Source organism: Amblyraja radiata, chromosome 4, assembly GCF_010909765.2.
Source record: "Amblyraja radiata isolate CabotCenter1 chromosome 4, sAmbRad1.1.pri, whole genome shotgun sequence".
Taxonomy (NCBI): domain Eukaryota; kingdom Metazoa; phylum Chordata; class Chondrichthyes; order Rajiformes; family Rajidae; genus Amblyraja; species Amblyraja radiata.
Window position 1 is genome coordinate 77980442 of NC_045959.1, and position 15414 is coordinate 77995855.

Consider the following 15414-nt stretch of genomic DNA (forward strand, 5'->3'; position numbering starts at 1 on the left):
GCCCGAGCTGCGCCCCCTCATCCGCCACCCCAAGAACAAGACGTACCTTGCACACCATCAGCTTCTTCCCCTACGTGTTCCTCTGGAGTTGGAGCGGGGCTGGGCTGGAGTTGCTGCTGGCTGTGGGTCTCTGGGATCTCCGTGCTTGCAGTGGGCCTGGGGGTCGGTGTCCCGTTGGTCCTGACGTCTCCGGCCACCCCCCTGGACTGGAGCTGAGACTGGGAACTGTACCGCCCTTGCCCCCTCCCTCTGCAACTGCAAAGAACCCCACTCTCCTGCAAGGGCGGTACAGTTCCCGGAGGATGGCAGGTGGCCGGAGACGTCAGGACCAACAGGAACCCGCTCCCCGATGGGCCCCTACGACGTCCCGAGCTGCGCCCCGTCATCCGCAACCCAGGTTCCTCTGTAGTTGGAACCAAAGATCTTTGGTTGGAACGGGGCTGGGCTGGGCTGCTGTTGGCTGTGGGTCTCTGGGATCTCCGTGCTTGCAATGGGCCTGGGGGCCGGTGTCCCGATGAGGGGGCGCAGCTCGGGGAACGGCTTCTGGTGGTCCTGACGTCTCCGGCCAGTTTGCAGTTTTCCTCTGTAGTTGGAGCGGGGCTAGGCTGCTGCTGGCTGTGGTTCTCTGGGATCTCCGTGCTTGCGGTGGGCCTGGTGGTCGATGTCCAATTGGTCCTGACGTCTCCGGTGACTGGCACTGACCTGCTGGAATCGCCGACGCGAAGACAGTGCAAAGCCCCCGCGCCGGTGCAATGGGCGGGGAGCTGGAGAGGGGAGGGAAGGGGTCACACACATGGCTGGGAAGCAGAGGGGTGGGTGTAGGTGGGGTGAAACTGAAGGGAGCGACAATCTGCTGCTGCCTGCGCGCTGAGTTAAAAAGTTCCCACGCATGACTCACGATACACTGTGTATCGTGAGTCTACCGTGGGAACTTTTTAACTCAGCGGGCAGGCAGCAGCATATTGTCAATTATTAACCTTCCCGCGCAATATACCCTCACCTTCTCTTTTATGAATGGGGATTTAGTTCCCCTTTCTTCGAGGACCGACCGGAGGTTCCGCTGTCACCTCTGCGGGCCGCCCTCGGTGAACGTTTTCAAGGACCTTTCTTCAAGGACCGAAAAAATGGCCGCTATTCGGAGGTTTTCGTTATTTGGATCTTCGGATAAAAGGTTGTGCACCTGTATTATTAAAACAATTGTGCCAACTCGAGGTAAAGGAACCGCTTGGAGGTAGGAATCATAATATGATTAGTTTTAATCTGCAATTTGAGAAGGAGAAGGTCAGTGATGAACAAAGGGGACTATGAAGGCATGAGAGATGAGCTGGCCAAGGTAGACTGGAAAGGGATCCTAGCAGGAATGATGGTGGAACAGCAATGGCAGAAATTTCTGGGCAAAATCCGGAAGACGCAGGATCATTTCATTCCAAAAAGGAAGAAAGATTCTAAGGGGAGTAGGAGGCAACCGTGGCTGACAAGAGAAGTTAGGAATAGAATAAAACCAAAAGAAAAGATGTACAACACAGCAAAGAGTAGCCAGAAGCCAGAGGAGTGGGAAACTTTCATAGGACAACAGAAGGAAACAAAACGGGCAATACGGGCTGAAAAGATGTACGAGGGGAAGCTGGCCAGGAATATAAGGAAGGACAGTAAAAGCTTCTTTAGATATGTTAAGGGAAAAAGAGGAGCAAAGTCAAATGTGGGTTCCTTGAAGGCAGATGCGGGTGAAATTATTATGGGTGACAAGGAAATGGCAGAAGAGTTGAACAGGTACTTCGGATCTGCCTTCACTAAGGAAGACTCAAACAATCTCCCAGATGTACTGGAGGACAGAGGATCTAAGGGGGTAGAGGAATTGAAAGAAAATTTCATTAGGTGTGAAATAGTATTGGGTAGGCTAATGGGATTGAAGGATGATAAATCCCCTGGGCCTGATGGTCTGCATCCCAGGGTCCTCAGGGAGGTGGCTCTAGAAATTGGTGATCATTTTCCAATGTTCAATAGATTCAGGATCAGTTCCTGTGGATTGGAGGATAGCTAATATTATCCCACTTTTAAAGAAAGGAGCGAGAGAGAAAACTGAGAATTACAGACCAGTTAGCCTGACTTCGGTGGTGGGAAAGATGCTGGAGTCCTGCACCTATTTTCTATGTTTCTATGAATGGAAGGAACTTAGACGCTAGAAGGTTTTAGACAATAACAGTTAGTTTTCCTGCACGATATTTGGAAATATAGGTCTTTTAAATCACATTAAGTTAACTTTTGTTATTACAAGCTAAGAATAATAATCTGTGTGTTGCATTGTATAATATAATATCCTTGCACAAGTGTCCATAGAGGTAATTGCATATCAATTTTAATGACTGCCCACAGTTAAAGTAGCAGTCGTGTTCTTAAGAGAAAATGGTGTCTGCTGACTGCAGGGTGGTACCATGGAAGTGTTTTTTCACCTACTCTGTTTAAAAGCAAGACAGTCTTTTTTCTGCTTGTCAATTTACAAAGTAACGTTTAAATTCTGAAGAAGGGTCTTGACCCAAAATGTCACACATTCCTTCTCTCCAGAGATGCTGCCTGTCCCGTTGAATTACTCCAGCATTTTGTGTCTACCTTCGATTTAAACAGCATCTGCAGTTCTTTCCTACAACATTTAAGTCCTTCTCTAGATCCCATTCAAAATAGTTATAATACAGCCCGCGTAATACAAATAGTGATCACTTGTATTATATCCAATTTATGTTATGGAAACAGTCATTGTACCAGATCAACCTGTATTTTGTTAATCTATATTACTAAAAGTCTGATCTTGACCACTTCCTGTTCTGTATATTGATTTTAGAAAATACGCTGCCACTTACGGCTGTGATTTTTTGGCCATCTTACTCAGAGTCCCCCTCCGCTGTGCAGGACAAGAGGATTTTTCCCATCGATGAAACATAAAAGCGTTATTTATGTTTAAAAAATGTTGAGATTCTCTCTATTGAAGGCCACGCCCCTTCCGGAGGGACGATAAAACCCGGAAGTGTTGAGTGCCTCAGTCAGTCTCTGCAAGATGGGGGAAGCAAGAGGATCACGTCTCTCATTCTAAGCTGTGAATAACACTGAACACCTGTCTACTAAACTGTGAGTGGTTTTACTGAACTGTCAGTGCCCTAAATGTGGTTTGAAAATATAGTTTGTAAATGCTAAAACTGTGTTGCCTTTGGTTTGGAAATGCTAAAGCTGTGTTGCCTTTGGTTTGGAAATGCTAAAGCTGTGTTGCCTAATTAAAGTTGCCTTGCCTAATTAAAGTTGCCTTGCCTAATTAAAGTTGCCTTGCCTTCTATATAATTAAAAGCCTAATCTTGACCACTTCGCTTTATATTGATTTTAGAAAAAACGCTACCACGTACGGCTGTTATTTTTGGCCATCTTACTCAGTACCCCTCCACTCATCAGGTGCCAAGGATGAAAAATAAAAGAATTATTAGTGTTTAAAAAATGTTGAGATTCTCTCTCCTGTCAATCACGCCATGAAGGCCACACCCCTTCTCGTAGGAGGGGGGGAGAGGGACTATAAAACCCAGATGTGTGGGCGTGGCTCTGTCTCTGCAAGATGGAGGAGGGAGAGGTCACAACTCGCTGTCTTTAGTGACTTTGCACCCTGCTTGAAATGGTATGAAACTGCATTTGAATTTGGTGGCCTTGTACCCTGCTTGAAGTGGTAGGAAACTGCATTTGAATTTGGTGGCCTTGTACCTGCTTGAAGTGGTAGGAAACTGCACTTGAATTTGGTGGCCTTGCACCCTGCTTGAAATGGAATTTCAGTGGAATAGCTGTGAATCAACTGCCAGCCCACCAGCCGTGAGTGAGTGAGCTGCCAGCACAACAGGCTTGAATGACTGAGCTGCCAGCACAATAATCCATTTGGCCCATAATGTCCATACTAGCCCTCTGGAAACCAGTCCTTTCAGCCCACAACACCCATACTAGCGCTCCAGAAAGCCCCGCCCCCACTGGCCAACAATATTGGAATTGGTGGAGAGGCGGAATATTGCATTGGGGGACCAGTCCTCCCGTGTGATGCTGGGACCCAACGGGTCCCACTTAGTCTAGTTGATTTTAACACTAGACTGTAGGACCTGTTGGGTCCCAGTCACACGGGAGGCCTGGTCCCACAACGCAACCCATTCACCAACGCAATATTCCACCACTCACCCGTTCCCCCAATGCAACCTGTTCCCCCATTGCAATATTCCACCACTCACCCATGGGGGTAGGGGAGGGTGTGTATGTGCCTCCCGTCCCCGGCTCTTCCTATCCCCGACACCTCCCATCCCCGGCGCCTCCCGTCCCCGGCGCCTCCCGTCCCCGGCGCCTCCCGTCCCCGGCGCCTCCCGTCCCCGGCGCCTCCCGTCCCCGGCGCCCCTCTCACACTCAGCAGCTCCTGGCCCCAGCTGCACTCATCGGCACCTGGCTCGCCATGGTGGCCACCACCCCTGCTCAGTGGAACACAGCCCCCGCCTGCGTACGCATCCCCCACACCTCCTTTCCCCCACCCCTCCCCCACACTCCTCTCCCCCACACCTCCCCACCCCCACCCTCCCCCACACCTCCTTTTCCCCACCCCTCCCCCACCCTCCTCTCCCCCACACCTCCCCATCCCCACCCTCCCCCAGACCTCCCCTCCCCAGACCTCCCCTCCCCCACACACCCTCCCCTCCCCCACACACCCTCCCCTCCCACACACCCTCCCCTCCCCCACACCTCCCCCCCCCACACCTCCCCTCCCCCGCACACACAACCCGAGCCTGCGTCCACTCTGCTCACTCCGCTCCTTCAGCTTTATTCTCTCCACAAGTGATTGACAGAGGGTGCCGGAAGGGGCGTCGCCGTCCCGGAAAATGGCAGACAAATAATTTTTGTAATATTTCACCGATCGGAATAAAACTTGATGCACTTGCAGCACAGGAGTATGGCGAGTCAGTTGGCGAAAAATCGTAGCGTTATCGAGTTCCTTTTTTGTGCAAATTTTAAAACAACACAAACCGGAAGAGGACAAGATGAGAGCTTTATAAGTATACTAGACTAAGTGGGACCCGTTTTTGTATTGTACTGTATTGTATTGTATTTTAATGACAACACAGCCAGGCTGGTGGAATTTGTTTTCAGTACAGCTCGGTACAGGTTCCAACATTTCATCAAACATTAAACTTGTAACATAGATATACATACAAACAGACACATTTCATAATACATAAGGGCCATGCTTATTCGTATTTCCTCACCGTACAGAGTTTAAAAAGTTAATTGCAGTGGGAATGAAACTGTTTTTGTAGCGGTTTGTTTTGGAGGCAATTGACCTGTAACGCCTCCCAGAGGGCAGTAGCTGAAAGGCATAGTGTGCAGGGTGAGTGGGGTCAGAGATGATCTTGCGGGCTTTGTGAAGTGTCCGTTTGTGGTAAAGTGATTCAAGGGATGGTAGGGGTAAGCCAATAATTTTGGATGCTCTGTTTATGATGCGCTGTAATTTCTTCCGGGAGAGTGAGTCGAGACTGCCGAACCAGACTGTGATGGATGAAGTGAGGATGCTTTCGATGATGGCTGTATAGAAGCGGAGCATGAGATGAGACCTTACTCTGAACTTCCTTAGCTGTCGGAGATGGAAAAGTCTTTGCTGGGCTTTTCCATAGATGTGGTCTGCGTTTGTCCTCCATTTGAGGTTGTTGCTGATGTGGGTTCCAAGGAGTTTGAATGTGTCAGTGATGAAGATGGATTCACCTTTAATGAGCACAGGAGTTTTGGGGGATGGCTGGCGTCTTAGGTCGATGATGAGTTCTTTTGTTTTTGATGAGTTGAGTAAGAGATCATGGTCTGTGCACCAGGTCACTGCTTGGTTGACCTGTGCACGGTATTCAGTTTCTTGGTTGTTGGTGACGAATCAACCAATGGTGATGGGTCCCAGCATCACACAGGAGGGCTGGTCATCCAACGCAATATTCCACCTCTCCACCAATTCTAATATTGGTGGCCAGTTGGGGGGGGGGGCTTTCTGGAGCGCTAGTGTGGGTGTTGTGGGCTGAAGGGACTGGTTTCCAGAGGGCTAGTATGCAAATTGTGCGCCAAATGGATTCTTGGGCTGGCGTCTCAGTCAATCAAACCTGTTGTGCTGGCAACTCACTCACTCACGGCTGGTGGGCTGGTAGTTGACTCACGACTAATCCTTGAAATTCTATTTTAAGCAGGGTATAAGGCCACCAAATTCAAGTGCAGTTTCTTACCACTTCTAGCAGGGTGCAAGGCCACCAAATTCAAGTGCAGTTTCATACCATTTGAAGTAGGGTGCAAAGCCACTAAAGACAGCGAGTCATGACCTCTCCCTCCTCCATCTTGCGGAGACTGAGCCACAACCACATTTCCGGGTTTTATAACCCCTCCCCCCCCCCACCGGAAAAGGTGTGGCTTTCATGGAGTGATTGACAGGAGAGAGATTCTCAACATTTAAAAAAAAACTAATAACACTTTTATTTTTCATTGATGGGAAGAATTCTCTGCACCTGCTCAGCGGAGGGGGACTGAGTAAGATTGTCAAAAATCACAGCCGTAAGTGGTAGCGTTTTTCTAAAATCAATATACAGTGCAAACAGGAAGTAAGTGCATTTACAGTAGTGCCTTTTAACTTCAAGCCAAAGCACCCAAGCCACCATTTGCAGTAAGCAGTGCATTTCAACTTCATGCCACATCCAAGCCACACCCAAGCCACCATTTGCAGTAAGTAGTGCCTTTCAACTTCAAGCCAAAACAACCAAGCCACCATTCGCAGTAATAGTGCCTTTCAACCAAGCCAAAGCTCCAAAGCCTCCATTTGCAGTAAATAGTGCCTTTCAACTTCAAGTCAAAGCTCCCAAGCCACCATTTACAGTAATAGTGCCTTTCAACTTCATGCCACCATTTGCAGTAAGTGGTGTCTTTCAACTTCAAGCCACACCCAAGCCACACCCAAGCCATCATTTGCAGTAAGTGGTGTCTTTCAACTTCAAGCCACACCCAAGCCATCATTTACAGTAAGTAGTGCCTTTCAACTTCAAAGCTCCCAAGCCACCATTTGCAGTGGTGTCTTTCAACTTCAAGCCACACCCATGCCACACCGAAGCCACCATTTGCAGTAAGTAGTGCCTTTCAACTTCAAGCCAAAGCAACCAAGCCACCATTTGCAGTAATAGTGCCTTTCAACTTCAAGCCAAAGCAATCAAGCCACCATTTGCAGTAATAGTGCCTTTCAACTTCAAACCAAAGCTCCCAAGCCACCATTTGCAGTAAGTAGTGCCTTTCAACTTCATGCCACCATTTGCAGTAAGTAGTGCCTTTCAACTTCAAGCCACCATTTGCAGTAAGTAGTGCTTTTCAACTTCAAGCCAATGCACCCACGCCCCCCATTTGCAGTTAGTAATGCCTTTCAACTTCAAGCCACGCCCAAGCCACCATTTGCAGTTAGTAGTGCCTTTCAACTTCAAGCCACGCCCAAGCCACCATTTGCAGTAAGTAGTGCCTTTCAACTTCATGCCACCATTTGCAGTAAGTAGTGCCTTTCAACTTCAAGCCACAATTTGCAGTAAGTAGTGCCTTTCAACTTCAAGCCACAATTTGCAGTAAGTAGTGCCTTTCAACTTCAAGCCACAATTTGCAGTAAGTAGTGCCTTTCAACTTCAAGCCAATGCACCCACCCCCCCCCCCATTTGCAGTTAGTGCCTTTCAACTTCAAGCCAAAGCAACCAAGCCACCATTTGCAGTAATAGTGCCTTTCAACTTCAAGCCACGCCCAAGCCACCATTTGCAGTAAGTAGTGCCTTTCAACTTCATGCCACCATTTGCAGTAAGTAGTGCCTTTCAACTTCAAGCCACCATTTGCAGTAAGTAGTGCTTTTCAACTTCAAGCCAATGCACCCACGCCCCCCATTTGCAGTTAGTAATGCCTTTCAACTTCAAGCCACGCCCAAGCCACCATTTGCAGTTAGTAGTGCCTTTCAACTTCAAGCCACGCCCAAGCCACCATTTGCAGTTAGTAGTGCCTTTCAACTTCAAGCCACGCCCAAGCCACCATTTGCAGTAAGTAGTGCCTTTCAACTTCATGCCACCATTTGCAGTAAGTAGTGCCTTTCAACTTCAAGCCACAATTTGCAGTAAGTAGTGCCTTTCAACTTCAAGCCACAATTTGCAGTAAGTAGTGCCTTTCAACTTCAAGCCACAATTTGCAGTAAGTAGTGCCTTTCAACTTCAAGCCAATGCACCCCCCCCCCCCCCCCCCCATTTGCAGTTAGTGCCTTTCAACTTCAAGCCACACCCAAGCCACCATTTGCAGTAAGTAGTGCCTTTCAACTTCAAGCCAAAGCAACGAAGCCACCATTTGCAGTAATAGTGCCTTTCAACTTCAAGCCAAAGCAACCAAGCCGCCATTTGCAGTAATAGTGCCTTTCAACTTCAAGCCACCATTTGCAGTAAGTAGTGCCTTTCAACTTCAAGCCACCATTTGCAGTAAGTAGTGCTTTTCAACTTCAAGCCAATGCACCCACGCCCCCCATTTGCAGTTAGTAGTGCCTTTCAACTTCAAGCCATGCCCAAGCCACCATTTGCAGTAAGTAGTGCCTTTCAACTTCATGCCACCATTTGCAGTAAGTAGTGCCTTTCAACTTCAAGCCACAATTTGCAGTAAGTGGTGCCTTTCAACTTCAAGCCACAATTTGCAGTAAGTAGTGCCTTTCAACTTCAAGCCAATGCACCCACCCCCCCACCCATTTGCAGTTAGTGCCTTTCAACTTCAAGCCACACCCAAGCCACCATTTGCAGTAAGTAGTGCCTTTCAACTTCAAGCCAAAGCTCCCAAGCCACCATTTGCAGTAATAGTGCCTTTCAACTTCATGCCACCATTTGCAGTAAGTGGTGTCTTTCAACTTCAAGCCACACCCAAGCCACACCCAAGCCATCATTTGCAGTAAGTGGTGTCTTTCAACTTCAAGCCACACCCAAGCCATCATTTACAGTAAGTAGTGCCTTTCAACTTCAAAGCTCCCAAGCCACCATTTGCAGTGGTGTCTTTCAACTTCAAGCCACACCGAAGCCACCATTTGCAGTAAGTAGTGCCTTTCAACTTCAAGCCAAAGCAACCAAGCCACCATTTGCAGTAATAGTGCCTTTCAACTTCAAGCCAAAGCAACCAAGCCACCATTTGCAGTAATAGTGCCTTTCAACTTCAAACCAAAGCTCCCAAGCCACCATTTGCAGTAAGTAGTGCCTTTCAACTTCATGCCACCATTTGCAGTAAGTAGTGCCTTTCAACTTCAAGCCACCATTTGCAGTAAGTAGTGCTTTTCAACTTCAAGCCAATGCACCCACGCCCCCCATTTGCAGTTAGTAATGCCTTTCAACTTCAAGCCACGCCCAAGCCACCATTTGCAGTTAGTAGTGCCTTTCAACTTCAAGCCACGCCCAAGCTACCATTTGCAGTAAGTAGTGCCTTTCAACTTCATGCCACCATTTGCAGTAAGTAGTGCCTTTCAACTTCAAGCCACAATTTGCAGTAAGTAGTGCCTTTCAACTTCAAGCCACAATTTGCAGTAAGTAGTGCCTTTCAACTTCAAGCCACAATTTGCAGTAAGTAGTGCCTTTCAACTTCAAGCCAATGCACCCACCCCCCCCCCCCATTTGCAGTTAGTGCCTTTCAACTTCAAGCCACACCCAAGCCACCATTTGCAGTAAGTAGTGCCTTTCAACTTCAAGCCAAAGCAACGAAGCCACCATTTGCAGTAATAGTGCCTTTCAACTTCAAGCCAAAGCAACCAAGCCGCCATTTGCAGTAATAGTGCCTTTCAACTTCAAGCCACCATTTGCAGTAAGTAGTGCCTTTCAACTTCAAGCCACCATTTGCAGTAAGTAGTGCTTTTTCAACTTCAAGCCAATGCACCCACGCCCCCCATTTGCAGTTAGTAGTGCCTTTCAACTTCAAGCCATGCCCAAGCCACCATTTGCAGTAAGTAGTGCCTTTCAAACTTCATGCCACCAATTTGCAGTAAGTAGTGCCTTTCAACTTCAAGCCACAATTTGCAGTAAGTGGTGCCTTTCAACTTCAAGCCACAATTTGCAGTAAGTAGTGCCTTTCAACTTCAAGCCACCATTTGCAGTAAGTAGTGCCTTTCAACTTCAAGCCAAAGCAACCAATCCACCATTTGCAGTAAGTAGTGCCTTTCAACTTCATGCCACCATTTGCAGTAAGTGGTGTATTTCAACTTCAAGCCACACCCAAGCCACCATTTTCAGTAAGTAGTGCCTTTCAACTTCAAGCCAAAGCAACCAAGCCACCATTTGCAGTAAATAGTGCCTTTCAACTTCAAGCCAAAGAAACCAAGCCACCATTTGCAGTAAGTAGTGCCTTTCAATTTCAAGACACACCCAAGCCAAGCCAACCAGGGGGGGGATAGGGAAAGGGGGGGGATAGGGGAAGGGGGGGGCATAGGGGAAGGGGGGGAGGATAGGGGAAAGGGGGGGAGGATAGGGGAAAGGGGGGGAGGATAGGGGAAAGGGGGGAGGGGCTTTCTGGAGCGCTAGTATGAACCATTTTAGAACCAATAGACATTTATTTTGCAAGCTTTAGAACCAATAGACATTTTTTGCAAGCTTTAGAACGAATAGTCATTTTTTTTGCAAGCTTTAGAACCAATAGTCATTTTTTTTTGCAATCTTTAGAACCAATAGACACTTTTTGCAAGCTTTAGAACCAATAGAGACACTTTTTGCAAGCTTTAGAACCAATAAACATTTATTGCAAGCATTTTAGAACCACTAAAGGCACTTACATTTGAGTAGACATGTGTTCAGTGTTATTCACAGCTCAGAGAAACGTGACCCTCTGCCTTCCTCCATCTTGAAGAGACTGTGTGGCACACCACTTCCTGGTTTTATAGTCCCTCCCCCCTGCCGCCAGCGGGGGCAGCAGAGAGAATGGGGAATTTTGTAAAAACATTAATATCTCTGTCATTTTTAATCGACGGGAAAAATCCTCGGCACACATGCGGCGGAGGGGGGCTCTGAGCAAGCTGGCCAAAATGACGGCCGGAGGTGGCGGCGTTCTCTCGGAAATCGCAGCACAGATGGCCAAAACCGGTCAAGAACAGACTTTTAGTAAGATAGATAGATAGACAGAAGATGGTATAACACCTTTTTTTACCTCATCTTCATGCCAGGACTCTTCATTCAAATGATTAAGACTCCTCTGCCTGTATAATGGTAATGGGCATCTGCTCAGCATGTTCTGGGCTTAATGCAGGTCTATGCAATTCAATTAAAGACAAATGTCTGAATGCAGACAGTTCCTTTGAAAACTTGGCCACAGCCATTAGATTTGACCCATATGATTGGTTATTATCGCAAGGTAAGACTAAAATACTGGCATATCTTGTTTCGGTTCATTATGAATGCACATCGTTGCTTCATTGCACTGAAAACTACATATGTGTTGATTAATACTGCTATATTAATGGTGTTTGTTCTATTATTGCTAAATTTCCTTATTGGACCTCTGAATATTAGTGAGAATTAAACATGGCACACTATCTGTGTAGAACCAACTGATCTTTCAGTATGTAGAAGATAATTGAGCTGAAATGTGCATAAGTCTGGAGTGACTCAAGTAACTTATTTTGAGCATAGAGCTGAATTAAATGAAATGCTGTTTCTGAACTGTAATTGGAGTGTGTGTTTCCTTTCTGCTTCAGTTGTGAAGTATTCCAACATCTCAGTAGAATGTAAAAGGACTGTCACACAACATGATGAATGAAAGCCAATTCTAATTTATTGCAGTGATTTAAAATTGATCATAATGTGCAAAATTATGATGATAAAAACATTAAGTCCTTTTAACGTTTAGCTTTCAATGATTTGTATGGAAATATTTTATATTGTCTATATTTCATTGTCAAATGGCATGCTGTAACAAATTGCTGACATGCCAATGATTGAATTATGGACTCTGCAAAGCAGATCTATATACTCGTGATGGAATACTCTACAAATGACCAGTTTACGAAGGCCACACCTGGAGTATGTGTGCAGTTTTGGTCCCCTAATTTGAGGAAGGACATTCTTGCTATTGAGGGAGTGCAGTGTAGGTTTACAAGGTTAATTCCCGGGATGGCGGGACTGTCATATGCTGAGAGAATGGAGCAGCTGGGCTTGTTTGGAAGGATGAGAGGGGATCTCATTGAGACATATAAGATCGTTACGGGTTTGGACACGCTAGAGGCAGGAAACATGTTCCTGATGTTGGGGGAGTCCAGAACCAGGGGCCACAGTTTAAGAATAAGGAGTAAGCCATTTAGAACGGAGACGAGGAAACACTTTTTCTCACAGAGAGTGGTGAGTCTGTGGAATTCTCTGCCTCAGAGGGCGGTGGAGACGGGTTCTCTGGATGCTTTCAAGAGAGAGCTAGATAGGGCTCTTAAAAATAGCGGTCAGGGGATATGGGGAGAAGGCAGGAACGGGGTACTAATTGTGGATGATCTGTCATGATCACATTGAATGGCGGTGTTAGCTTGAAGGGCCGAATGGCCTACTCCTGCACCTATTGCCTTTGTCTATTGCCACAAGATGCTATTTTTTAATGGAAGGTAAGCCAAAATTTGAACGTAAATCAAATTGCCCTTCCATCAATATTTTGCAGTGAGTGGGGGAACATTCATTATTTATGCACAATAATTATATACATAATGAATGAAGAAAGCATGCCCAACAGTAATTCCCCATGTCATGCCCACAGAGGTGCTGCTTCATAATATATAATCAGTATATTTACATAAATGCAAGATACCATAATGCATCTTTTTAGGCAATAGATTCTTGGATTAAACTGATAATTTAAATATTTCCTCACATGATATTAGTAAATCGCGTGTATATCAAAGAGGTGATAAAGTGGTTACTTCCACAAAATAACTATAATTGCTGGAAATCTGAAATAAAAACAGAAAATGTTGGACACACTCAACAGGTCAAGCAGCAGCTTGATGAACACATTAAAATTGGGACATATGAGCTTGAGGCTGAGGCCTCTGCAGAGTTCTGTTTATTTGGGATCTGAGGTGGGAAGATCAGAAGGGATGGTGAAACACATGAGAGTGGCTGGAACAGAGGAAGATAAGAGATAGGATCTGATAATGACATTTGGTCTTGCCCTGTCAAAGTTATTCATTATCCAGGCCCTGCACTCTCCTTGCTGCCACTGTCAAACAGAAGGTGCAGAGGTCTGAAGTACCATTGCACCAGGTTCAAAAACAACTACTTTCCTACTTGTATCAGGTTCTTGAATTAACGTGCACAACCCTAATCCTACCTATGCCACAGATAGAATCCCACAGATTCAGCACCCTCTGGCTTAAGAAATTCCTCCTCTTCACCTTTCTAAATGTATGTCCTGTTATTCTGAGGTGATGCCCTCTGGTTCTAGACTCTCTAACTAGCGGAAACATCCTCTGCACATCCACTGTATCCAGGCCTTTCACTATTCGGTAAGTTCAATGAGGACCCCCTCGTTCTTCTAAACTCCAGCGGGTACAGGCCAAGTGCCATCAAACGCTCATCATTTCTTTCCCGGGATCATTCTTGAAAATCACCTCAGGACCCTCTCCGAGGCCAGCACATTCTTCCTGTGGGTCCCAAAACTACTCACTGTACTCCAAATGCGACCAGACCAGTGCCTCATAATGCCAGCATTACATCCCTGTATTTATATTCTAATCCTCCCGAAATACACGTTAACATTGCATTTGCCTTCCTTACTACTGATTCAATTTGCAAATTAGCGTTTTTTTTATCCTGCACCAGCACTCCCAAGTCCCTTTTCACCTCCAATTTCTGAATCTTATCCCCATTTGGAAAATAGTCTTGGCCTTTATTCTTACTACCAAAATGCATGACTGAACACTTTTCTACACTGTATTCTATCTGCCGCTTCTCTGCCCACTCCCCTCAACAAGTCCTTCTGCAGAGTCCCTGCTTTCTCTACACTATCTGCCCCTCCACTTATCTTTGTATCATCCTCAAACTTGGCCTCAAAGCCTTACATTCACTCATCCAAATGATTGATATACAACATAAAGAGTAACGGCCCCAGCACCAACCCCTGCAGAACACTTCTAGTCACTGGCAGAGAACCAGAAAAGGCCTCTTTTATTCACACTCTTTGTCTTCTGCCCTTCAGCCAGCCTCTAATACCATGTACTCTCATCTTCTTTAGCAGCCTCACATGCGGTACCTTATCAAAAGCCATCTGAAAATCCAGGTAAACAACATCCACTGACTCTCCTTTGCCTATTCTGCTATTAACGTCCTCAAAGAATTCCAAAAGATTCGTAAGGCAAGATTCCCCTTTGTAAAACCATGTTGACTTCGGCCTATTTTATCTTGTGCTGCTAACAGGCACGTGCCGTCAGGGTAGGCAAGGTCGGCACTGCCTACCCTGACTAAAATTATAAAATGGTGATTATTAAATATAAATAGTAAAAGTACGGGTGAATTATGCCGACCTAAGAGATTGAACTCTTAGGTAGGCATAATTCTCCAGTGCCTTTTATCCGCAGTACTTGTAACACGCGAAAGTATGTGCAGCTGACGTGCCGTCGACACTGCTTCAAGCCTTCAATGACAAGGGGAGCTGAAGGCAGCAGAAATTCTGCCTTTGCACCGTGGACTGCGCATGCGCAGCAGTCTACTGAGCATGTGCAGCGCAAGTTTCTTGGCGGGTTTTTCAAACATGGATTGCCATTACCTTAAGGGTATCTTAAGAAACAAAGAGAGAAGAATGGAGTTTGTGTACAAATAATGTGGTAAGTAAATTTCTTTGAGCTTTATGTTTTTAAATACCGTATTTCCTCAAAATTTAAAAATACCGTATTTTCTCAAAATTTAGCAACTCAAAATGAGGGTGCATCTTCGACGCAGGTGCGGCTTAATTGCCGGGAAATACGGTACTTTATTAAGAGATATGGCTTTTGAAGACTATATAAAAGTCGACTGACAGCTTACAGAGAGGAGAACAATCTGCGCAAGCGCAGTTTAAGATTTTTTAAAAGCCGACTGACTGCCTACCCTGAGTAATTACTCACGGCACGTGCCTGGCAGCTAAGTACCTGGAAACCTCATCCTTTATAATGAACTCTATGAACCACTAAAGTCAGGCAAATTGGTCTATAGTTTCCCCTCTTTTGCTTCACTCCTTTTGTGAACAGCAGAGCAACATTTACAATTTTACAGTCCTCTGGAACCACTCCTGACTCTAGTGATGCTTGAAAGATCACCACTAATGCCTCCACAATCTCTAAAGACATATCTTTCAGAACTCTGGGGTGTGAGCCATCTGGTCCAGGAAATTTATCCACGTTCAGACCTTTAATC